Here is a 27089-nt window from a genome sequence, read left to right as displayed (position 1 = left end):
TGGGGCAGTGGCCTTCTGTCCCTTCCAGCTCCCATTACTCATGCATGTCCCAGTCTATTGCCTGCAGGGACAGGTGCAACAACTACTTAGCCCCGTGAGATAACCTGCATTGGATAAATAATATATGGTACTAAGTACATGCCAGGCACTGTGCTGGGAATTATGAATACAAAGAAACAGATGCCCGACTCTCTCCATCTTTGTAGAAGTCACAGAAAAGCTGGAGAAATAGGCTCATTATTGAAACAGAATGTGGCAAGTGCTATAAGGGATATGTCCATCAAGAACCTTGGGAAGATGTAAGAGCAAGCTGCTGTAACTAATGTCCCATCTGCTGCAGGTAGTGCTCCCCTGTCATGCTCCCTTTGAGTATGTGTGTCACAAAACAGACAGGTTCATTTCCCCATTATGCTGTAAGTATCTCAAGAAATGACCACGTCTAATTCACAAAAGCCTAAGATATAGTGAGCACTGAACACATATGAGTTGCACACAAAATGTAGAAAGCAGTGGAATGATAAACAAATTGATTCTGATCAGTTAGTATTTCAAGATAGATGGATAGATAGAGATACAGATAGAGTACAGACATAAAAATCCACGTATAGGTATCTCCAGATTCACTTATTGAAGCCCCCTTTCCAATTCATGAGTCAATTCATCCCTTCCTTAGGATAATCTGAAGCTCTGTTGTTTGCAGTAGAAAATGTTATATGCTACATGTGATACACAGAATAATGGGTCCCTAAAGAGGTCCGTGTTCAAATCCACAGAACCTGTAAATATGTTGCCTTCCGTATCAAAAGTCACTTTAAAGGCATGATTACATTAAGAATCTTGAGCTGGGGAGAAGATTCTGGATAATATAGCAGGCTCCATATTATCATAAAGGTTCTTATAAGTGAAAGAGTGAGACAGGCCATGAAAGTCAGAGGGAAATTCAAATGCTATGCTACTGTCTTTGATGACTGAGAAAGTCACAGAACAGAGCACATGGGCAACTTCTCCAAACTGGATAAAGAAACCATTCTTCCCTGAAGACTTCGGTTCATCAAAATCTAATGTAAACCTCTGACCTTCAGAATTGTAAGATAATGCATTTCTAGTGTTTTGAGCCACTAATTTTGTGATAATTTGTTATAGCAGCAATTGGAAATTAGTACTACCAAATGACAGCAGAGCATTCTTAATGAGGCAGCGCCCCCATGTTTCTCTGTACACTAGCCGTTCGATTTGCCTTATAATTTCAATGGATATTTAACTGTATTTCAAGGAATAAGCAAAAGGTGCAGTAGAAAAGTGTAAATTACCTTCAAAATCGAGGTTAGTCTATTTTCTTGAAGTTTATTACTTCTTTCCTGGAACACCTAATCCTTCTAGGAAGTTGACATCTCACAACAATTCCCTGAAATGGCTAAATTACTAACACCAAATCTCATTCTGTTCTACCCAGTTCTATGCGTTTGCTAAATCAAACCAACATAGTCTCAGGGTCCATTTTCCAACTATTTCTGCTTTAAAAATTGGAGCTAAAGGTTGGCCATTCGCTGCTGCTCAATCCGGTGAGAAATTTGTAGTAGAGAAGGCGATATAATTCAGGAGGATATGGGATGTCAAGTTCTGTTGCAACTTAAATACATCTCAATGAATTAAACTCCCTTAACAACCTTTCAACAATATTGCACATTGAATGTTCATAGAAATTCCTCAAAGCAACGGTACTGGAGTATTAAATGAACAAAAGGCCTTTTTACTAAAAGACCCAGACCTCTTCATGAACTGCCACTGAAGGAATACTCATGTTCTTCCAGATCCAACACAATTTAAAATGTTCCAAAGCCCCCATGTGTGTGATGTGGTAGGAGCTGCCCTATCCGTTCTCCCAGTGGCTCCCGCAGGGAGATAGTGCCGAGCAGTGAAGACCAAATCCTGGCCTTCCTTATTTGTGCCTACTGCCCACAGAATGAAATTCAAGCACTCAAGCCGGGTGAATCAGTAGTGGCCCTAGCAGGAAGTAAGATCCTCTCAAATGGGTTTATGGGATAGAATTTCATAAAGAAAGTAGTCGGGGGTTTGAAGGGAATATTTACAGGGTTAAGAAGAGTAAGAAGGGTATTGAGGAACCCAGAAACTGGTATCATCAGAAAGCTGTTATCATCCTTGGATCTGAAGGACCAAGAGGAGATACAGTGTTGCTGGAGCCCCTTGAAAGCTACTTCCATGGCAGAGGGGCTATGTGAGAGGGGCTATGTGAGAGGGGCTATGTGAGAGGGGCTATGTGAGAGGGGCTGTGTGAGAGGGGCTGTGTCTCTGAATGGACGCAGCCATTGCCAGAAACCATGTTGCCAAAGCAGAAAACAAGTGGAAAGAAAGCCTCTGGTCTTTTTCTTTCTACCTTCCAAACTCCTTCGGGTGCCTCCCACTAGCCAACGCTGACCACAGTCCTTTATCACGGCTGATAGAGGAGCTGGGTGATGAGGTCTGCAGGAGTCAGTCCCTGGGCACAAGGTGTGCTGAAGAGCAGTTGCAAGTGGATGGGGTGGAAACAAACAGAGAATAAGCAGCACACCTGGTATTCAGGGGTCTCTGGTTTCATTCTGCATTCCCTTTACACATTTGTCTCCTGTAACCCCTACCAAATTTCACAGGGGAATGAGAAAACAGGTCCTGTCCATCGGAGTAAAAGCCTAAAAACAATATCGCAATATAGACATTCAACTTCTGCCCTGGCAGAAGGACCTTAAGGACCTATTGCAAAAGATGTGTGCGATGATGTTCACTGAAGCATGGTTTGCATTCAGAAATTCTACCTGCAAACCCTGATGTGCATCAACAAGAAACTGGTTGATAGGTTATGGCACGGTTATACAATGCTATGTTATATAGATTATAGAATCTATATAGAATTGATGTAGTAGAATGGGTCAACATGGAAAGATGTCTACAAATATTTTGAAGTGAAAACAGCAAACTCAAAACTGTGTTGATAGTATAATCCCTTTCATTAATTGTACTATATTGTACATACAGTGGAACATTTTCCTCAATTAATCACTGAGCTTTTCATTCTTAAGATTTCCCTTTTACACGTATTAAAACTAGACCATGACATCTTCTGCTCAAGTCAAGAAGGATCCAGCCAAAATGCAGATGATCATATATAAATTCTTGTATTTCTAAAACCTTTAAATCAGATTTTGGAAGCTCATCACATAGATAACATTTTGAGATAAAAAAAAAAGTCAGAGAAACAAAAATCATTGTCCTGAAGAAGACATGTTTCCAGTTGGCAGAGCCAGACCATTATCTTTTAGAAAACTGTTTTTTTAATGTAAAAAATTATGCTTGCTTATTGTAAAAACTCAAGCAATAAGAAAATATACAAAATAGGGGTTAAAATTTTTGTCCCCAAAAATATCAGTAATAGTCTCCCTCTCCTGTGATAATGCTAAATGTGTATGTACAGGCACAGAAGGATTTCGTGTGTGTGTGTGTGTGTTTGTGTTTGTGTGTGTGTGTGTGTGTGTGTGTGATCAGTCATCTACTGCTGCATAACTGATACCCAAAATCATAGTGGCTGAAATGGCCATTTTATTGCTCTGAATCTGGAGTTACACTTTGAGCTGTGCTTAGCATACTGGTTCTTCTACCTGGATTAGCCTGGGTCACTCGTATGGCTGTAGTCATCTGGTAGCCCAGTTGGGAAGTTGATGCTGGCCAGGTCTCTCTCTCCATGTGGCTTCTCAACCTCTAGAGAGTAAATATAGGGTTTCCCCCACCCCTTCCCACACCCTTCCCCAGGGTTTAGACATTCTAAGAAGGAATAAACTGAAGTGGCAAGGGTTCTTGAAGCCCAGGCCCAGAAGTGGTCCAGTGACTCTTCTGCCATATTCCATTGGCCAAAGCACACCTCGAGGACAGCTTACATTACAAGGATAGAAAATTACACTGCACTTCCTGATAACAATCTTTACACATCACTTGCAGTCCGTTTTAGTCTTCTACACATGCACTAGGAAAAACAAAGCTTAACATCATAATATACTAAATCATAGGAAAAACTAAACAACCAAATAGGAAAAACAAAATGTGTAACAAATATAAAGAGATAATTTACTGAAGACAAAATGAAAATGGAAAATAGAATGTTTGTAGAAGGTGCCTCAACTTACCACTGGCTAAAGGAATGTGATTTTAAACTATGTTAACTGGAGGGAAAATATTTTCAACATGAAAATAGCTGTTGTTTCGGCAGTTTATAGAATACCAGACACTGTACCATGTGAAAACACATGAGATAAATACGGGTGAAAATCCCATTTCACAGATGAAGAAACAGAATCTGGGAAGCTGCCACTGGCTCCAGCAATTGAGAGATGGGACCTTGGGCCCATGTAAAGGCAATTGGATCTAGGGAGTGGTTAGAAGCTTGTCAAGCTATGATCCATCAGTCGCTTCTCTTCAATGATCTTCTTTGCATTCATTATACTTACAGACATAGAAAAGATCTGGATGCGTGGCTCATGCCTGTAATACAAGCATCATTTTGGGAGGCTGAGGCAGGGAGAATCACTTGAGGCCAGGAGTTCAAGATCATCCTGGGCAACATAATGTGACCCCATCTCCACAGGGGGAAAAAAAAAAAATTGACTGGGTATGGTGGTATGCACCTGTAATCCCATTTTCTTGGGAGGCTGAGGTGTGAGGATCACTTGAATCCAGGAGTTTGAGGCTTCAGTGAGCTATGATCACACCACTGCACTTCTGCCTGGGAGACAGAGCGAGACCCAGGCTCTTCAAAAAATAAAACAAAAACTAAAACAAAACAAAACAAAAAACCCTCCTTAACGTGTCAAATAAACACATAAAGCTTTAGCATAGTATAGATTTGGGGTTTCATTCACTCCAGCCTACTAATTTTTAAACAATAAAACTAAGGTCTAATCGGGAAGAAAGTTGCCAAAATCACGTGCATGAAGCTACTTACATATAAGGATTCAGACCAAGGGCTCCTAATCTGTCCCTGCATCCTTTCCTCTATGTCTTCCTGCTTCCTAATCACTGTTCCTTAACAGACAGGACACAGACCCCACATGACCTATCTAGGCACTTTTCTCGTGTTTCAAGATCTCTATGAAATGAGAGTTCCCAGTGACTGCTCGGAGGGTGGTGAGGAGACACTGAGGAGAGACAGACCCATGGAGCAACAGAAAGCTTCATGCTTCGTTTGTCTTCCTTTGGTTCCCTGCCACATCTGTAAGCACACTAATAAAAGCAGAAGAAAACTGCCTTTCTCTTAAAATGCAAAATGAATAAATGCCGCTGCAATCCATCAGTTGCTGGAATAGAGCATTACTCTTATAACCGTCTCTACCTTTCTGTATTTAACTTGGTGGGCTTGAAGTCACCAAGAGAAAATCACTTAGTCATTTTTTTTCAGATGGCATTTTCCAGACAGGAGTGGCTTTCTCTCTGACAGCAGGCAGGACTTTCTGTTACGTGGATCATTCTACAACAACATTTAGAAATAGTGGAGGAAAATTGCAAAATGAAACCAAGTCCATGTATTCAGTGGGATAGAATTGGAAGATGAAACCAAGTCTGGGAAATATATTTTTTACAGAAGAATCTAGAGTTTAGTTTTGTTTCATTCAACGCAGATGCGAAGGGTCAACCTCACCTCATTTATCTTTCAGGGCATGTTGTTATTATTATTGATCTGTGAAAGAATCCTTTTTTGTTCACTCATTATGTTGAACTATGTACAATTACCACTTTTGTAAGATAAAAAAGTAATCAAATATTAATGATTTCAACTGGCTCGCCTAGCAGTTATTCCTTATTAAACCCACATCCAGGCTGGGTGCAGTGGCTCACTCCTGCACTGTGTGGTAATCCCAGCACTTTGGGAGGCCAAGGCAGGTGGACCACCTGAGATCAGGAGTTCAAGATCAGCCTGACCAACATGGTGAAACCCCATCTCTACTAAAAATACAAAAATTAACCGGGCGTGGTGGTAGGCGCCTGTAATCCCAGCTACTCAGGAGGCTAAGGGACGAGAATCACTTGAACCTGGGAGGCGGAGGTTGCAGTGAGCCGAGATCTTGCCACTGCACTCTAGCCTGGGCAACAAGAGTGAAACTCCATCTAAACAAACAAACAATAAACCCTACATTCTACTATCATTTTCATTTCTTTATCACCAGCCACTCACGTAAAATAACATGTATTTTTTTACGGTCATGGAGATGTCTACGTGTTCTGTCACAATATATATTGCTATTTGGGGTAAATAATATACTCATTCTGCTTCTTTCTTAATTCAGTACATACCTTTTTAAAAATACCTACCTCTGTTTCTATTTTTAAATCTACTCTTTTGTTCCTATGGCACAATGCTGGACAGTTTACCAATAGCACTTTTTTTTTTTTTTTTTTTTTGAGAAAGAGTCTTGCTTTGTTGCCTAGGCAGGCTGGAGTGCAATGGCGTGATCTCGGCTCACTGCAACCTCTGCCTCCCAGGTTCATGCCATTCTCCTGTCTCAGCCTCCCAAGTAGCTGGGACTACAGGCGCCCGCCACTACACCTGGCTAATTTTTTTTGTATTTTTTGGTAGAGACGGAATTTCACTGTATTAGCCAGGATGGTCTTGATTTCCTGACCTTGTGTTTTGAAGTCTGGGCTGGTGCATCTATCTTTCACTGATTCATTCATTATCTTTTCTTTCTTTCTCTCTCTCTCTTTTTTTTTTACACCGAGTCTCGCTCTGTCACCAGGCTGGAGTACAGTGGTATGATCTTGGCTCACTGCAACCTCCGCTTCCTGGGTTTAAGCAATTCTCCTGCCTCAGCCTCCTGAGTAGCTGGGACTACAGGTGCCTGCCACCATGCTTGGCTAGTTTTTTATACATATATTTTTTGTATAGACAGGGTTTCACTGTGTTGGTCAGGCTGGTCTTGAACTCCTGACCTCCTGACCTCAAGTGATCTGCCCATCTCGGCCTCCCAAAGTGCTGGGATTACAGGTGTGAGCCACCGGGCCTGGCCTCATTATCCTTTTTACATATAAAAGAAAGTTTCTCTGAGAAGCCGAGAAAACTGGAGCAAGTGAAATTAGAAAGTTTCCTGAAAGAAACGTACTTCAGACAGAGAAGACCCAGGGCAGAGATCCTGCTGCAGACACAGCCTTGGAGTATGGGGAAATAAGAGAGTAGGGAGCTAGAGTGGGGTGAACAGAGTAAATGATGGTAGGAGGCGAAGGAAAAGCCTATTTTTAAGTGTCAACATAAAAAAGAAGGGAGAGCAGGGGGAAGTCAAAGGAGTTTGGTGTGTTCTTAATAGCAAATGAAGGCTGAAGGCAGGCCTACCCCTCAGGGCTATGTTATGACTTTGGGTGCTTCAGAAGCTTTTACTCTGTGGATTCCCACCCTATTAAAAGATTATTATAGTGATTTTTCTTCTAATTTTAAAATAAATTAAAATAAAAATATTTTCATGAACCTTTTAATAGTACAACGGGCCTCAGGCATGGTGGCTGTTGAGACTACTGGATAAATTGGCCATGCTACCCCTGGCTTATTATTTATAGGAAGTATTAAATTACTTTTCTACTTAGCCAGCCTTTGTATCGTTTTCTATTATTTGTAGTCAAAAATTGTTAACCAACACAATACTTTTTTTTCCTTAAGCAACATTTAATAATGCATGCATCCTTCCCACGAGAAACCATTAATGTAAGCAAAACAGACATTAATTACCAGATTTAAAACAAGCAAACTTTGCTGTTCTATTTCTTGAGTATTATCAGAGGAGGATCAAGCACAGAGCTAGACAATAACGTTAGAGAAGTAATCACGGGCATGCAGCTGTGCTTCTATTTTAATGGATTTGCTTCTCCTACATAACCTGCCATCAGCGGGTGACAGGCTGGATGTCATTCCCCAACAGTGGGGAGGAGTTAGGCAGTGTCTTCACCCCCACATCCCACCCTCAATTCATTTTATGGCATTTAGCTGTTGTCAAGTTAGGCTATTATAGAACAATTTACATCAACTGGTCCACTGCGGGCCTGAGCCTGGCATCTTTATACCGTTAATACCTGCTCAAACAAGCATGTGCAGGTGTAACACTAAAAATAACACAATAAAAGTGTTTCTAGCTGGATAGAAGAAAGTCCAGACTCCCAGCACAGTCACTATTGCTAATAGCTAAGCTGGACATTTTTCAGTACTTGATGCTTTTTGAAGCATTTCGATATGCATGATCTCCTGTGATCCTCACAGATCACCCCCGTGCCCTCCACAGAAGCTATAATTCTCATTTTATCAAATACGAAAATAAAGCTCCAACATTCAAGGAACTTGTCCATGATGTCTGTGTCACAGGGTGGGGTCTCCAATACTGATCTTGAGTTCCAATTCGAATGTCTCTGGGCCATCTCCATCCCCTCCCTCCCTAGCTTTGGGAGGAGTGAGAGGCTCTCCTGTGTTTAAATCTTGAGAATCAACGACATTCTCTTTGTCCAAGACCATCATGTGAGATCCCACATTTGAACCATAGACATTTGGGAGATGTACACCCTAAAACCATGTTTCTTTATCCCAGTTAATCCCTCCATGTATTAACCCGGAAACATAATCTAATTTGCCTATAAGACAGAGAGAGAGAATAATAGAAACGCTGGAAGAACAAGCCCTGGGGCCGTATCGTCCAGACCTGCATCCACACAGCGGCTGCTTGGGTGCCTGTAACTCAAGGCTTCCTCTTAATCCTCTGTCCTCCATCAACACCTGGCTGAGCAGGTACTTCACAAATATTAAACATGGTACAATTTCTAGGATCTATTTGTTAATTTTGATCTCATTGGTCTACTAAAGCATCCGATTGAGTTTCATGTAAATCAGCTGTAGTATCCCGAAAGATTAGAGAAGAAGTTTTTGAAACAACCTCCACTTCACCTGCTTGCCAGGTGATCCCATACCCTCCATTCCCCGCCGTGGCCAGCAGGGGGCGCTCGCTCCAGGTGCTGGTTCTCTCTCCAGCTGCCTGGGCATTTCTGCTCTTGTCAGGGGTGCTGCAAGAGTAGTACCAGCCTCTGTTATGTCATTATTACACTGCCCTCATTTCATTTATATCATATAAATCCGTGAGCAGATTGAGCCGCTTCTATGAAAAGGAGCATTCATGCTGTGGAAAGATTCTACAGAACTACGTGACTAAAACCATTTCTGACAAATTAGGTATGGGCAACAGAACTCTAAAACACAACGGAAAATTATCTAAGCTCTGGAAAGGTCCCTTCCTCCGATTTATTCTGAAGTGTCTTTAAGTCATTTCCCCGCATTCGAGGAAACACAACTGGATATTGCAGATGGCCCGTTAGGAAGGTTATGATTTATGAGTGAAAGAGGTCACACCAGCCCCACAGACTTCTGCAAATAAAAACCTTGGCTCCACACATCAAAAGATTGGGGAAGGAATACTTATTTATTTATTTATTTATTTATTTATTTATTTATTTATTTTGAGACGGAGTTTCGCTCTTGTTGCCCAGGCTGGAGTGCAATGGCGCGATCTCGGCTCACCGTAACCTCTGCTTCCCGGGTTCAAGTGATTCTCCTGCCTCAGCCTCCCTACTAGCTGGGATTGCAGGCATGCACCACCACGCCTGGCTAATTTTGTATTTTTAGTGAAGAGGGGTTTCTCCATGTTGGTCAGGTTGGTCTCGAACTCCTGACCTCAGGTGATCCGCTCACCTTGGCCTCCCAAAGTGCTGAGATTACAGGCGTGAGCCACCGCTCCCGGCCCATACTTTTACATTAAAAGAAAATAGTAATCATATAGAGTAGAGATCACTGTTTAAACAATTTCTCAATCTGTATCTTTTTTAAATGAAGCCACCAACTGATAAAGTCACTTTTTTATGAAGCCTTGTCCTGGAGGGCAGCTTCTGCAGTGCTCGGTGGGTCTGCAGAGCTCAGCTTCCCTTTGCTGCAGACGAGTGTTGCATCCTTAGACAAATCGTTTCTGCTCTGAACCTTCATTTTGCCTTCTGTATATGAGGTGTTTGATGAAAACAATTTCTGAGTTTCCTTCATTTCCAATATGCGAGGATTCCACAAGCCAACCAATCTGTGGGTGTGCACTTGGAAAGGAGAGAGCTCTGTAGAGGCGAAAAAGTTTTACCCTATGACAGAATGACAAAATTCAGTAAAGAGCAGGGCTCCCATAATGTAAGAAAATAACCACTGCCAGCCCCTAAGAACATTTTAGAGGGGAATGTCAAAAACATATTACCATATAAAATGTTAATATATGTTAAAATATGTGAAAGTAATTAACAAAATGAGGAAAAACTCTCTTTTAAAATTTCTGATGAATTTCGGAAGGAAGTCTCAATTGAGGGGACTCTTTTGAACGCTTGTCTGTCTCCCCTTTAAACAGGAACAACTATGACTTAAGACCAGGGCCTTCAGGAATCTATACCCCTAACTTGAACTTCATAACACTGGAGGGGTATTTTTGGCATGCTTATTATTGTTACACTTTATTTATAGCCAGAAAGTTTAATTTTTTCATTTACAGAAGTGATATCAAGTTTCTGTTTTAGGTAAATTCATGTAAATAAGCATGTGAGTTGATTTAAAGAAATATATTGATTGAACAATATTTCTCATGATGTGTACACGTGGAAGAAACAGTGGAATCAAATGAGAGAGGGATGTTTGCAGCGGTCAGTCCCTGAGGGCAGGAGTCTCCATCTGTTCCATCTTCACCACTAACAACTCATGGGACCTCCAGGAATGGAAGTCACAAACAAAACAGGCTTTCCAACAAATTAAAGGAAAATGTAAGATGTGTAAAATGAAAACGCACACATTTATACTTTCCAATCGCTGTCTCACACACAGACACATACACGCACACACCTTTTCAAAGTGGAAATATGTCTGTCGTAAGACCGTGGGCGGTTCATCGCTGAAACACATTATCCCGTTTCATGAACAATGTTACCACCGTGAATTTAATGTGATTTCTTGTCATAACCATCCAGCAACCTCGCATTGACACAGGCCGTGTGAAGTTTTCAAAGGCTCCATTGGTTAAATCTCTATGGATCTGATGGTCTGGTTCCTGTTTGTCAGATAAGAACCTACAGCTCTGTGAGGCAAAAGCACTTGGCAAAATTCCCATCGATTTAGGACCAAATCTCTGCATGCCCAACCCCAATGTGGCTTCTCTTTCCACTGTCCCATCTACAAATTGTAGGAAGATGGTAAAACTGTCTCTTGTTCCTGTCCTTGTCCATTGCTGCATTATCATGCCTCCTGGGAACATCGCTCTAAATAAAAACAGATATAAACAGGTGATCTCAACCACAAGTTAGAGAGAAGTTAAACTTAGGTTACTGAAAATGAACGTTTGCCTTAGAAGCAAACATGAATTACATCACATTTTTCTTCAGTATTTTAGGAGAATGAAGCTATTGATAAAACGATACAATGAAAATAAACAGAATTACACAATTATATCCATGTAAGTCCAACACTCAAGGGAGAACACTGTTATTTTTCTTTGATTCTCTCAAGCAACAGAAAGCCATTCTGGTTGTCCTATGAGAAACAAAAAAAAGTATAGGAAGGAAATTGACTGGGTTTGAGAAGGACAGGATAGGTTGGAAAGCCTTGGATACGCACAGGCAGCCCCAGGACACATCACATAGGCATCAGGGTCACACCAAGAAGAGCTGGTCAGATTCAGCAGACCCGGCATTGACACCAGATGGCATTCATCAGTCATCACCTGTACCCAGAGGCCATACAAACGGCTGTACCAGATGGCATTCATCAATCATCACCTGTACCCAGAGGCCATACGAACTGCTGTACCTGGTGTGTATTTCTATCAACAGTGGCTGCACATTCCCTGTGGACCAGCCAGTAGGGACCATGTCTGCCATGGAGTTTCCGCTCAGTTTCCTGTGAAAATACGCACACACACAGGCACACACACAAACACACATGCACATACAGACACGCACATGCATGCATTAGAACCCTCAAAGCCCATTATAGACTGTGATATATACTCCTTAAAATTAATAGGCAAGACAATAACACAATAATGGTTTAGCCACTTAGTATACAACAAGCTGCTTCCTCACCCCCATAAATAGCATCCGCATACCTGAGTCTTATTAATTTCTTCATGTCTATTCAATTATTTTTACGGTAAAAAGTAAGATGGTATTACTCTATACCAATGGTCAGCGAAATGCTGCATGGGCCAAATCAGAACCTCTTAATTTTGTTTGGTGAATTAAGAGAGTTTGTTTTTGTTTTTTTACATGTTTTAATGATAATAAAAATGAACAGAATATTGTGTGGTGTGACAAGTACAGCAAGTTTACATCTCAGTGCCTATAAGTAGAGTTTTATAGTAAAATGTCCATAATCATTTTCCTGCATATTGTCTGTAGCTTTCTTACAAAAATAACCCTAAGACTAGTCTAATGATGAGGAAAACATTAGACAAACACCAAAGAAGAAACATTCTGCAAAATCTGACCACTATTTCTCAAAACCATCAAGATCATTTGAAACAAGGAGAGACTGAGAAATTGCAACAGTCCAGAGAAGACTAAGCAAATATGATACTTAAGCAATTGGGTGTCCTGGTTTCTATTAATTAGTCAACTATTTATGGTTTCTATTAATTTAATAGCTAACTGTATATTCTATTAACTATTTAACTAATAGAACAAAAAAGGGGAATCAAGGAACAGAAAGAAAACATTCATAGAAAAACTGGCAACATCCAAGTACAATCTGGAGTGTAGTTGATTATAATGCCTCGGTGTTGGTATATTAGTTTTAAAAAGTATACCATGGTCATGTAAAATGGTAATAAAAGGGGAAAATAGATGAGCGGTATAAGGAAACATTCTATACTATCTTTGCAACTTCTCTTTAAATTTAAAATTATTCCAAAATAAAAAAGCTTGCTAAAAACTAGAAAGCAGGATTTTAATTCTAAGGGAAAGGAAAATTCTCCATATATCTAATCCAAAAAAAAAAACATGGAAGTCAGCATGCGTTTGTTTCTAGGGAATGATCTTCTCAGATGAGAAGGGGCCATTAGGTAGTAGGAGGTGGCAGGTCTCGTTTCAGGGTTTACACATGGCTCCACACAGAGCTACAGACTGAGTTCCTTAGCAGGTTCTGTAGGAGGTCCTTTGAAGAAGGGCTGCTCTGCATTTGATACGTAGAAACTTGTGAAGAAGATGAGGAAACTGAGGAAAGCCACTAATGCAATCCGCAATCCAATCCCTTGACTCCCTGCAACTGCACAAAAAAGGAAAAGCAAAGAAACAGTAATTAACACAATGCAGACAGACTGAGGTCTACCCATCACTTCCAAAAATTGCTTTCCCCAACAGTGAAAATTCACATACAGAGTATTCCCCAATGACTTCTATCAGGCAATGTAGAAAGGGAGAAGTCGGATTCAGCATTGACTAGTTGAAACTGTGACTCAACAGTCTCCATCTCTGAAAGTGTTGATTCCTCCTTTTCTTAAAGGAAAGAAAAACAGGAATCAATATCAATTGGTTGCAAACCTTATGAATAGTAAGCTGCCCATCAGCCAGAACTATTTTTGACATCCCGCCTGTGGAAGGCCGCATGCTGATACTTGAGAACTTTTGCTTATTTCCATCGTCCCTTTATGTTGCATCTACTTGGGAAGCCTGTTAAGGAAACATTCAAATATCTCCATCATTTCCATTAAAATGAGAATAATGCTGTGGGAGAACATTTACACTTCTATAATCTTCCTTTCTATAAAAATTAAAAGTCATGCCTCATAGATGCTACTGAGGGGGACTAAAGATTGAAACTCAAGCCTATTAACTGCAATATCACTTATAACATCAAACCAAATAAACAGCAAATATGCTGCAGCCGTGTCCGTGAATTGGAATCTGATATTTACAAGCGGAACAATCCTGGGCAAGCTACTTCGTCTTCCTACGATTCACGGTTCCTTACATAGGACATGGGATGATAATAGATTCGACCTCACTGGGTGATTGTGAGCATCATACAAGTTCCTAGGCTAAAACACTTAGAAGAGTTACCGGCATGTTTAACTAATAAATATCCCCTTGCGATTGTCTTTATTAATAATCAGCATTAAATGCTAATTAACAAGGGACTGCATAAATAAATCAGGATATGCTTTTTAAAGTGTGTATTTCGTCGGGCGCGGTGGCTCACGTCTGTAATCCCAGCACTTTGGGAGGCCGAGGTGGGCGGATCACGAGGTCAGGAGATCGAGACCATCCTGGCTAACACGGTGAAACCCCGTCTCTACTAAAAAATACAAAAAATCAGCCAGGCGTGGTGGCGGCGCCTGTAGTCCCAGCTACCGGGGAGGCTGAGGCAGGAGAATGGCGGGAACCCGGGAGGCAGAGCTTGCAGTGAGCTGAGATCCGGCCACTGCACTCCAGCCTGGGCGACAGCACGAGACTCCATCTCAAAAAAAAAAAAAAAAAAAAAAAAAGTGTGTATTTATAATTCATCATCTAAGAACTTCGTCTATGGAAATAACCATTTTGGAAAGAGATATATGTGCCAAGATGTTCGTGGTAACCATTATTTATGACAGCAAGAAACCTTTGAAAGCAACCTGAATCTCCCTCATTAAAGGGATTAAATAAATATGGTTCAGACATGCTATAAATAGGATATCAAATCACCATCAGAACCATGACTTGAAGATAATACAGTATCACGGGAAGCATTTGCAATGTGTCATATGAAACAGCATTTATAAAATACTATTTAACCAAAACTAATAAGTTTCTTACACAAGTGTACATGTGTATATGTAAAATATATAAAACATATATAATTATGTCACACATATTTGTTATTTTAAGGGGATCTTCAGCAACATTTCTAATCAGAAATGCGACCCTATAGATGGGGCAGGGTCCAGATAAAGATGAAAAGAGGAAGTCACGGCTTAGGAGATCATTTTCAGAAGAATATCTGCCGTAACTTGTATTTGACAAGGTAAAGCGATACAGAAGCATCATTAATAAAGAATCTGGGAACAATCCAGTGTCACGTTTAGCTGGTTTATTTCCCCTTGTACAAATGGCCAGTTACATTTCCAGTGAATTAATTCATAAAGCGATGGAGGTTGAGAACCGGGGCTTCTGCCAGCACAGCACTCAGTGCAGTGTGATCCTTCCGCTGGTGTCGGAAGACATGCAGCCCAACACAGGCAGATTTGAGATTTTCAGCTTTTATCTTCTCCCCAAATCCAGGAGGAACCCCAGGAAAGATTAAAATTCCGATTGCATTCCAGATATGGAACAAAGAACTTAAAGAAAAGGCAAAGCTGAAATAGGCTTTCTTGCCATCACGGATGGGTTTCTCATCTCCTTTATCTTTTAGGTGGATATTTTGATACCTTTTGATTTATAAAAAATTTAGGAATGCAGTTTCTTTTTTCTTTCAGTTTTGTGGCAAAATCCTCTGCTTTATGTGAAATAGCTGCAGTAAAATGCTGTGTAAATTTTATCTGGAAGGTTCTATGGAAAGCCATACACATCAGCTGCCAATGCCTCATTTTGTCCAAGGGCCAGGTTGCAACAAAATATATTTAAATTTAGAAATATATATTGAATTTTTATAAAGCTACAAAAATATGTCTTGAGGAATACACAGTAGTTTGACAAGCCAACACCTCTCTTTTTAATCCAAAATTCAAAAGGTAGTATAATTCTTTCTTTCCCAGCAGCAGAGGAAGTGACTATTGCAACCCACATTCTGAGTGTGAAATGAGGCCTCATTCAGTTTCCTAATTTCCAAGATTGTTTTTCAGCACCCAGCTGAATAAAGTATATCCTGGGAAGAGAGAAGAAGAAAGTCTTAATGAGGCCCAGCTCTACAGGGCCTCTCATTACTGGCCTGGTTATGAGCTACAGAGATAATCAAGCATAGAGGTTCAGAGAAAGACACAGTGAATTTGTGAGGCTTGCCAGACAAGCGCCATGAGAGAAGCTTCCTCCAGCCCAGCAGTGCCAAGAGAAGCTGGCTCCAGAGAAGCCTCAAAGAGCTTCAGGGGAAAGCTAATGGCCCATTGGAAGGAAGCCACTCCCAGGGTCTTGGGAACCCTGGCAGGAGACTGTGGCCCACAGCGCTTCCACGGACTTAACTGCCTCATTTGTAGCTGTGCTTGGAACACATACATCATCTCTGGAAAGGTGCCTCTGTCAGGATTGAGGAAGCCCTGAATGCAAACACTCCGGCAGTGTGACAAGGTCCCTGATACAACCTGCAGACTTGAAAGCCTGCCATATCCTCCCCACATCTCTATAAAGCTAATTACCCGCTGCATGGCCAACGGGGAAAGAACTCATGGCATTTCCACAGCTGAGGCTGTTCCTGTAGCATAGACAGCTGACGACTCAGGCACAGAGAACCAAGCTCAGGTCTCCTTCCAATGGGCCACCTGACCAGACTTTCAAAAATCTCCAGCAAGATCAATGCCTCATTAAATACCGAAATGTAGCCATGCGGTGTCGCTGACAATACACAGTTACATACCCTCCTGGGTCCATGGTCTTGCCTGCCAAGAGCTTGAAGGAGCTTTAGTAAGTAAACTGATATTCATCCGGGGTGGTGGTGTTGATGTCACTGCTTACGGTGAAGGAAAGGGCCAAAGGTTCCTCATACTCTTCTAACCAGCCTTGTCTGAAATATTGGTTTCTGATTTATTGACACACCTTCCTCCGTGCTGTCTTCATGGCTCTCACTGGCTCCTTGCTCAGCCTGGAAACCTCTCTACCAGGATGTGTGCAGAGATGTCAGCCCCTGGTCAGGCATCCTCAGCTATCTGTCACCCCCTCAAAGAGGCCCTCTGTCGTCTGTCAATCTACAGTTGATACCCCCATGACTTTCCCATAGAGGGAATTCCCAGTAAACAGTTCTTCTTGTTCTCGCTTCTAGTCAAATTTTCCCCAGAAAAAGTCACATTTCCGACAAGACTTGTTTCTGAAAAGCCCCTACGTGGCTGTCAACTGCCGGTTTGTCCTGGGCCCCCAAACACCTTCTTCTGTTGTGTATGCCTCAGAAATACATTTCCCAGGCTCTCTCCCGCCGACTCAGCAGGTTCAGCCAATTTGGAGGCACTGGTGCAAGGCTGGAGGAGAAGAAGGAGGAAGAACTTCAGTATGTGTTTTTCTTCCTGCTTCTTGCAGCATTTTCTGCTAATGGCTTTGTCTCCTCTGTGGTTCCAGCTCCTTGAGAGCTCCCCTTACCATCTTCTCAGATCCCCCAGCAACATCATCCAGGACAACTACGGCTGTGGTTCTAACTTCCACCAAACAGTCCCCGTACTTGGGCACTAGCAATATCATCCCTTCCCTCTGTTCCTCCAACCATAGGAGTGGTAACAGTTTCTTGCAACTCTTAACCTCTGCTTTATTTTCTCAAGAAATATTAAGCCTTTTTTAAGCTTTTCCATGCGTAGGTAAATAACCCCTATACTAAATCCCTCTGTTAAAATACCTAGAAGGTTTTTTGTTTTCCTAGCTGGATTGTGTCTTAGAGATTCAGTCATTTCATCCTATTTTGTTTCCTTAAGAGCATTTATTGCTACCTAAAAGTGTCCTGTGTGTATTTTTTTTTACTCTTCTATCATCCATCAACCCCCCAAAAATGTCCAGTTTCCTGAGAGGAAACATTTTGGTATTTAGCTCACTGTGGCATCCCAAGTGCCTAGTGGGAGGTATTACATCTTTGTCAAATGAATAAACATTAGTGCATCAAGAAAGATGGCCTCCAATTAAAACATGAAATAAGATGGATTGAAGAGTGGACAGTGGACCACATGGATAGATATGTGATGAGCAAACACTGTAAAATATTAACTTGAATCTAGGAGCTGGTATACGGATGTTCACTGAGCAATCCTAGTAGCTCTGTCACTACCTGAATAGGAGGCAGCTGATGTCCTGAGAAGCTGAGACACCTGAGCTGGAGTCCCAGGACTGCATGAGCCCACTGTAGGCACTGAGAGAAACCACATAAGTGATTTGTTTTCTCTGTATTAAATGGGATTTTGTAGTCTATCCACCCATCAAAAACACACCATGAGACAATTTAAATGTGCCCTTAACCTGTGACTTCATTTTGATGGGACCATGCACGAGTCCATTTGCTTTGGACTTCTCACTAATTGAGACTGATCTTCCTCTCCTTTGGCCATTATGTATATCAGTAAGGATTCTTTTTAAAGAAATCTATAAAACACACAGTCACGAGGAGTAGACTGGCTTCGGACTCAGATGGATTCAGGTGCCAACAGTGGCACCAACATGCTTTTTCATTCATCTCTCAGTTTTGCTTTCCATGGTGTGGCTTTTTGCTTAAGCTCCACATGGTAACAAGAACACCATCTCCCAAACATTGTTCAGTCCATCAAGAACTGGTTAGGGTTCCTTTTCCACAAGTCACAGTAGAAGAAGGAAGAAGCCACGCTGCATGTCATCGTCTCTAGTGGGGCATGTGTCATCCTTAACCCTATCACTGTGGCCTGCGGGGAGAATGTATTGAGTAGCCCAGCCTATGCCAGGAGGCCCCCTCCCGAGCCCTAAAAAAAAAAGTCAGTTTTTCCTGAAGTACAAAGCTGGAAGGTAGGGGACCGGTGGTGCTTTTCCATAGCATTCTTAGATACCGTTAGGACAGGAAGGGCAAAGGAATGCTAAGAAGAAAAACATCAACAATTATTCATTCCCAAACCCAAACAAAATAGTCAAATAATAATAATATAATCTGACTTATTCAACTTAGTAATCTTGTTAAAAAAAAAAAAGAAAAAAAGAAAAAAAAGAGAAACCAAGAGTGCCCTCAGAGTGTACCAGATATTTAAGCAATTATTCTGGAGAAAAAAGTTACTGTTGGAATTGACTCTTTTTTTTTTTTTTTCCCACAGACCATCTGAACCCAGTGCCACGAATGAACTAACAGATATACTTTATGACACTGAGTCTTCAGTAATAAGCTCAATAGGCAATGACAAAATTGGATGTATATGCAAGTTAATCCCCCACCAAGGTGATCTTGCCACTTTTATTAATTTCCTCCAAAAGCTTAGGTTAGAGATCCAAAATGGATTGCCTGCTTGATGACATTTTTCTTCTAATTTAACACAATTTTTAACATCGAATTAGTTGTCAATCTTTAAAAAATGAAATTAACATAGAAAATCAACATAAAAAATCCAGATCTCTAGCTTTTCTTTGAAAATAAAAAAAAGATCTGGAAAGTGGGACATACATTCCTTCTGGCACTAGTCAGATGGCCCTCAGTGGCTGCTGAGCACTTTACATGGGGCCTCTGTCCTAAGGTTTGCCTCAGTCCCCACCATTCCCTCCTGCCCCATGCCCAGACTTGCCTCATTTGTGTCCCCTGCCTGGCCTTCCTGTCACCCCTTCAGGGAACTGTGTGAGAACGAGGCCAACATTGGGGAAAGCAGCACTGGAGATGGAGACAGAATCCCGATGACACATTTGAATACCAGGACCAAGGGTGAGTTTACAACCCTGACCTAGGCATTGACTCCTCATCAATATAGTAGTTTAATTTTTTTATAAAAAAGGTAAAATACAAGTCATCCAGGATAACTTGGGGAAGGCAGTTTCTTATACGGGCTGGCTCACCAAAACTAGAGGGACAGAACAATCATGTTGGTTTTTTCTTGTGGAAAGACCTCTGCTATGGACTGAACTGTGTCCCCCAAAATTCATATGTTGAAGCCCTAGCATCCAATCTGGCTGAATTTGGAGTAAGGAATTAATTAAGGTTAAAGTAGGTGGTAATGATGGAGCCCTGGTCTGAAAGGACCCTTCTAAGGAGAGAGAGCTGGATGCTCACTGTTTCTCTCTGCCATGTGAAGACACTGTGAGAAGGTGGTTGTCTGCAAGCTGGGAAGAAAGCCCTGGAACTAATCAGCAGGTACTTTGCTCTTGGGCTTCCAGTCTCCAGAACTGTGAGAAAATAAAATTTAAGCCACCCAGCCTATGGTATTTTATGGCAGTGCCAGAAGACTAATGCAACTACCTTAAGGAAATTAAGACTGCTTAAAAATGGCCATAACACTTGATGTATTAATGGGTGCTTCTCAAGAGTTGAAACAGTGTTGGCTCAGGAGCTTAACTGTCACTCCTGCCATCTTTTTCATGGTATTATATTACCATTATATTATGTTTAACTTATGATACAAAAAACAGATGTATCATTTCTATCAGAACTAATTATGTAAAGGCCCCTGTTACACATATGACATAGCCAATACATATCCAAGGCAGAAAACACAGTTTTATCCCTGGGAACAAATAATTTAGTTGGGAAGAGAAGATGTATGCCCACAATAAATACTGATGCATAAATGAGAATACATAATGCAAGACTAAAAGTGCTCAATACAGTTTCAACTATTGTCAGAGTTTAGAAAAAGAAGAAATCAATGAGTCTGAAATAATCACAAAGAGGTAATGAAATTAATCTTAACTATTAATTGTTAACTATACATCAAGCATGAGTTAAGTACTTTGCATCTACTAAGTCATATTAGGTTAAGAAGTTTGCCCGCTGGCAAAAAACTAGCAAGGGGTGAGTTAGGGTTTGAACTCAGGCTCCAGAGGCTGTGCTTAGAGGAACTATTTCCTTCCTGATCCTTTAACCAGCTGCAGGTTGTGTGCAAGTTTCCCTTTGAACTGATGGCTGGTAAAAGTCACAGGCTCTGTCATGTCCTTCTCTTGTGTCCCCCAGTAGGCAGTCCTGTTAAGTACCCAAAGCAGGCCTCATCATTGTTTGAAGTAACAATGTTTAAGGAAATGTCTGTGGAATAAAACCTATGAAGAAGAACTCAAGAAAAAAAAAATAGAAGATTTTTTATACCACAAGCCTTAGAAATCTCCAACCCAAAGTCACAATAAGAATAGTTTGAACAAGAGCCTTGGAGGAAACTGGGAGACAAAAACAGGAGAATCGCTTGAACCCAGGAGGCAGAGGTTGCAGTGAGCCAAGATCGCTCCATTGCACTCCAGCCTGGGAAACAAGAGCAAAACACCATCTCAAAAAACAAACAAACAACAACAAAAAAAACCTGTATCCCTTATTCCCCAAACCTAATTAAGCGCTACTTACTCTGTGCCATGTCTTAACTACTTGTTGAGGATGTGGAAACGTCCAAGGCATGACTTCTGTTCAGTTCATGTAGTGGAGAAGACAAACCCACAAATCAAATGCTGTGTGTAATGCATTGCAGTGTATACATGTGAACTTTGCATATGAAAGTCAGCCTAGGAGGGAAGAAATTCAATCCTTTCTCTGGAGCTGGTTTTGAGGGATAAGAAGAAGTGACTGGGAGGCGCATGAGTGTCTGTTGGAGGTGGATAGATAAACTCCATGTGCAAGACTATGAGGGCGAAAAGATTAGCATCAAGCAAAAGCAAATTACGTTTTATGGAGAACAGAGTGACAACAGTATCCGTATCTGGCATCTGTGGTTCTTCCTGTCCAGCACAAACACTTCTCTCTGAAAAACATCCTTTCTCATTTTCGGTCCCTGTGGTCTGGTTGGGATGAACCCCACCCCAACCCTAGTTCCAAGACTGGTCATAATGCCGGCAGTCATGACCTCACAACGTTCTATGCACCTGGAGCCTGGATAGAGTGATGCCTTCAGGTGTGGCACGTGATCACAGGTAACTCAGGATCAGCTCTCCAGCTCCAGAACTTCCGCTGGAACTGCTGTGAGTTGAAAGCTTTCTTCCCACTGAGGGGCAAAGCTTCTAGGTATCTGAAGATGTTGAAGACCATTTCCTGGAACAACAGAGGTAAATGCCCAGAGGATGAGAACATGTAGCCATTCGAAGAACCTGAAAGTTAGGTGTCACTGAAAGATGAAGTTCAATAGAAGGAACAAACTGCAAAACACAAGCTGGAGAGGTTTAGGTAAGAGTCATATCACAAAAATCCATTAAGCATTTTAAAATGCTTAGCCTTTATCCAAAGAGTAATGGAAAGGCACTGATATGACCTAAGCACAAATGAGAAGATTTGATTAAATATATCTCTCTACAATGATGGAGAATGGACCAAAAGCAGGCGGGGACAAGCACAGTAAACCCTGCTAGGGACTGCTAGAGTGACCCTGCAAGAATAGCCCTGAAGATAGAAAGAAGTAGATAGTTGCCAAAAATACCTGTGGAATACAAAAGTACCAGTGCCCACTAGATCAAACTACACAAGAATCTGCATCTCAGAAAAGGGCTCTGAGCTAGGGAAAGAGATTTAGAAGCCTTCAGCAGAGGGATGATGATTTAAGCCTTAGGAGTGGATGAAATTACCCAGAGAACATGCATAATGAGCAGAGAACCTGGAACAGCAGGGGCCAACATTTAGGATCTGTCAGACAACAAGGAGCCCAAGACTGAGACCTGTTAATCCAAAATACACTATTTTGTAAACTCCCTGCCATTATGCAGACCTTGGTCAAAGTGAAACATTCCACGAGGGTTCGGGCCATGAGAACCTGCCTGCCCAACCGCCTGACTTTATCACATTCTGCTGAGAAACAGTCCAAGGCACATCACTATCACATTCTGCGGGAAACAAGGCCCCAACTGCTTCATCACGGGTACATCTTATTAACATATTCCCTGGCAGCAAGCCATACTGCCCAGACCCCTCCCACCCATACCTGTAAGTATCCCAGCCTGTAAGCAGTGGTGGGCACTGGCATTAAACTGGTGCTCCACCTCAGCCGGTTTAAGCTGGACCTAAATGCCTGCATTTGCTGTTGAGCCGCTCTCTTGTTCTATGTGTGTCTTTAACCCTCACTTTGCCTTGGAAACCTAACAAGGAGGAGGAGCCAGGAAGGTAGGAGGAAGACAGAAGCCCATGGTGTTAAAAACAGTCAAAGGAATTGTGTAGAACAGTGATTCTCAAAGTGAGGTCCAGGAACTCTCGGGGCTCCCACGACCCTTGTAGGAGGTCCACACAAGCCAAAATATCTCTATATGGATACTAAGGTGTTATTTGTTGGTTTGTTCTCATGAGCACATGAATGCAGAATGGAGGTTTCCAGAGGCTACTGGAAAGGTGATATTGCAACCAACTGGAGAAACAACATCATGAACTTTCTCCATTTTAATTTCTAATAAATAGCAATGTTTACAAGCAAAATGGCTTTTTTGGTGGGGTGGTTCTCAACAATGTAAGGATAAACAGATCCTGTGATCAAAGTGTGAGAAGCACAGCCATAGAGAGCTTAATAAAGGACATCAGTATTAATGTCAAACGTTACTGAGGCCTCAAGGGAACTAACCAGTCAGAAGCAACCATCGAATTTAGCAATGGACTTGACTTACTTAGTGAGAGCCGTTCCGTGTCATGGTGCTTGTGTCCCCCAGTAGGCAGTCCTGTTAAGTACCCAAAGCAGGCCTCATCATTGTTTTAATTAACCATGTTTAAGGAAATGTCTGTGGAATAAAACCTATAAAGAAGAACTCAAGAAAAAAAAGAACTCAACAACAAAAAAAATAGAAGATTTGTTATACCACAAGCCAAGAGACACAGCACCATGACTGAGAGTGAGCAGGAGCTGTGGAAGTTGAATAATGCCTGAAGAGACCATTCTTTCCATGAGTATCCAAACCAACTCATGGTAGCATGAACCCATTTCATCTTCTACTACCCTTGGTAAAAAGGGAATGACTACCACTGAGGGCATTAACTGGATATTTCCTGTACCACTGGGAGCTGAGGGCCACGAGGTCTTTAGTTCTATTCAGTCATCCCTTTCCAAAGCCCAATACCTGAAGCATCTCAGTGAAATGCCATTAAGATGTTTGCCACACAGGTAGTCATGGCAACGGTATGTCAGCCTGTGCTCTGTTTTCAGCCTTTTGTTGTTAACAGGTCAATAAGGAGGGCAGGGGGTCTCTTCTGCAGAATCTTAAATGGGATTTGCCGAACCAAAGTCCAAAACACAAGGAAACATCTTAGTGAATCCTGATTTGCTTAAGGAAATTAACGTTCTCTGTATTGCCCTTTGGACTTAATCTTTGACTAGGCTGAGGGTGGTTACATGTGCAGAAAAGGATGTAGAAGGCCTGAGACTGCTGTCCTTAGAAAGATCTGCTTATAAGGTTGTCCTTTGACTGCTCTCTGGAAACTTGGATTTTGTGAGAGTTTCCAGCTTTCACTAACTAAGAAGAGTGGTGCATTGTGATAAAACTCTTCACACAAAGGACAGTCTATACTGAACACCTGCTTTCTTCCTTAGAGTTTTGGATTCAGGTACATGATAGGCAGAAAGTACCCAGGCAACCAGGACTCAGCAAAGACCTTGGGTGCTGCGTTTCTCATGAGCTTCCCTGATCCACATTTCACAATGCTGTTACCATAGGATGCAAAAGCTGGCACCCCCTGGACGACTGCAGTGGGAGGGGATTCCTGGAAGCTTGTGCCGGCGACCTATAGACTTTGCTCTGTGAGCCTTTTGTCTTTGCCGATTCTGCTTTACATCTTTTGTTGTGATAATTCACAGCGGCAGGTAAGCCTGTGTGCTGAATCCCTTGAGTTCTTACAGAGAATAAGTGAATCTGGGGGTAGTTTTGGGGACTCTGCCACACAGTTTATCGCCAAGTGTTACAGGACGATGCAAGAAAGCGTGGCCTTCAGAACGTGTGCAGGAGCTACCAGAAGATTATTTCTTACACTCACAGGATTATGTGAGGATATAAGAACTGGGGACGTTGAAGCCCTGCTGCCACCACCAGTGAGGAACTCAGAGGTCCCAGGTGTCCTTTTCTGAAGCTGGGAGAGGAAAGCAGCACCCTGGGAACCACTGTGAAAGGACATTCCTGTACCTACACAGCTCCCATTACATGGGGCATGTGGAAAAACAGTCCATGGAGGCCCATGAAGTCTCATGTCTTAGGTTTTTAAAAAAGAAGCTTCTACCTTAAGAGAGGGAAGGATAAACCATAGAATATCAAATCCTTATAAACAAGAGAAAAAGGGAAGAAGAAAAGTGACGAACACATTCTTATTTTATAAAAATTGTCCAACTACAGACAAGATAATGAAGGCATCTATCTTTCTGGAATTCTTCTATAAAGACTGAAATATCTAATCAATAACTTTCCAGTGACAAAAGGGGTTACACCAGTAGTCTTTCCATTCAGTTCATACTTTTTATATGGATAAATATTTTGAAACATAAATGATAACTTCTCCAATTTTGTCAGAGATCCTGAATCCACTCAGTAACACCACTCTGAATTCCTTCCTGTACCTCAAAGACGGAAATGAAAGAACCTGGCTCATTAATTTGAAACAGTAACCAAACCTGTTCCTTTTCCTAGCTGAGTTTTCCATGAAAATCCTCAACAGAATCTGTCCTACACGCTCTCCTACCCCAAAAGCTAAGACAAAACTAATAAGAGCTGTCTCTTTCAAGGACAGGGACAATCCTTATTACATTATTCCACTTCCTTATTGCAGATGACTACAACAAGCTTTACGGCAGAAAATAGTTACACTTCCTCAGCTATAATAAGAATGCATCTTACGGGACCATATAAAGGCTACAAGTAACTCCAATCTAATCAATATAAATTTGAATTGGGCCAGCCACTTGTCACTCCTATATATGCATGTACACACACACACACACATGCACACACACACGTGCACACACACACGCACCTGCACACACACGCACACACACACATGCGCACCCGCGCGCACACACACACACACAAAGTCAATTTTCATTATTGACATTCTGTATTTGCAAATTTGCCTCCTCACTAGCCCTTATTTTTAACCCCCATATCAATACTTGTGGAACATCTGAAGTCATTTTTGTACATGGGCGGAGCAGCAAAAAATGTGAATCATCCAACCTGAGGTCAAACAGGCAGTGCCCTCCCTTCCTGCCCAGCTCTGTGAGCAACGGTCCTTCTGTGGTCTACTCAGTTCCATGCTCTTCCTATTTTGGTTCATTTTGAGAGGAACTTTGCTGTTTAAAACAGTCCCCAACTGTAGGGTTGAAGTGCCATGTAGTTAGTTCCTAAGCACGAGGAAGTTGTCGTGTGCCTCGTGGAGAAAATATGTGTGTTAGATAAACTTTGCTCAGGCATGAGGTATGTAGTGCTGTCAGCTGTGAATTCAATGAAAATGAATCAATCATCTATATTAAATAAGGTGTCTTTATACAGAAGTACACATAAAATTATCTATTGATCAGTTGTGTAAACAAAGACTAAGAGAAACCTATCTCTGCAGTTTCCCTAGGAGCAATGGTTCAGTAGGTATTAATTCATTGGAATAAAACTGCTATGAATAATAGAAATTGTATGTATGAAATATATACACACACACGTGTGAGTGTGTATGTGTGTGTGTGCAGATAGATTGACAAGGAGAATTAGAACTATAATTTTGAGAGAGAGAAATTAACACAATTCAGAATATTTTTTACTCTGACATTTTTTTTCAGAGAGAGATTGTGGAACGGAATGACTCGCCAGAGCTGCAGATTGAAGGTGTATTTTCATCTGACTTTGGTGATTATGGTTCTGATCTCTCTGGGAAAAAGGTATGTTTGGGGTGAGGATGGGCAGAGGTAGAACTGGCTAAACTACCCAGTCACACAGAGTTGCCTCTTACTTGAAACTCAGCCATTGCCATTCCCCTCAGGGAATCTCTGACTTCAGTTTGAGTGTTCAGTGAAGCGGCATATAAAAAGGGCTCAATCTCTAAAGTCTACATGGAAGCAGAATGCACATAGCATCAGATTATTCCTAAAAAGTCTCTTTAAACCAAAACCTGCCATAAAGACGGCAAAGTTCTGTATTGCAATATATTTAGCACAGATGGCTTTTCGTTCAGCATTACGACAGAGTGCTGCTGTTTCTGCTGAGCCCCAGTCGAAGATCTAGAGTTTAAAACACCAAGTTGTAAAACAGTTAAGCAACTACACACACACACACACACA

At 41.6% G+C, this 27089-nt stretch overlaps 1 long non-coding RNA gene across 1 annotated transcript in view; it reads left to right on the top strand.

Annotated features, from left to right (window-relative positions):
• The window catches only part of LOC140712890 (uncharacterized), a 41612-nt gene that overhangs the window by 13203 nt on the left and 1320 nt on the right, over positions 1 to 27089 (top strand). The window contains exons 2-4 of the long non-coding RNA XR_012094701.1: positions 8604 to 8800; positions 10443 to 10514; positions 26594 to 26658. This is a non-coding gene — a long non-coding RNA (uncharacterized lncRNA). The remainder of the gene's footprint in view (positions 1 to 8603; positions 8801 to 10442; positions 10515 to 26593; positions 26659 to 27089) is intronic.

Source organism: Chlorocebus sabaeus, chromosome 11 (genome assembly GCF_047675955.1).
Source record: "Chlorocebus sabaeus isolate Y175 chromosome 11, mChlSab1.0.hap1, whole genome shotgun sequence".
In the NCBI taxonomy this organism is placed as follows: Eukaryota; Metazoa; Chordata; class Mammalia; order Primates; family Cercopithecidae; genus Chlorocebus; species Chlorocebus sabaeus.
Note: the sequence above shows the minus strand (reverse complement) of the source record. Positions and strands in the feature narration are given on the sequence as shown.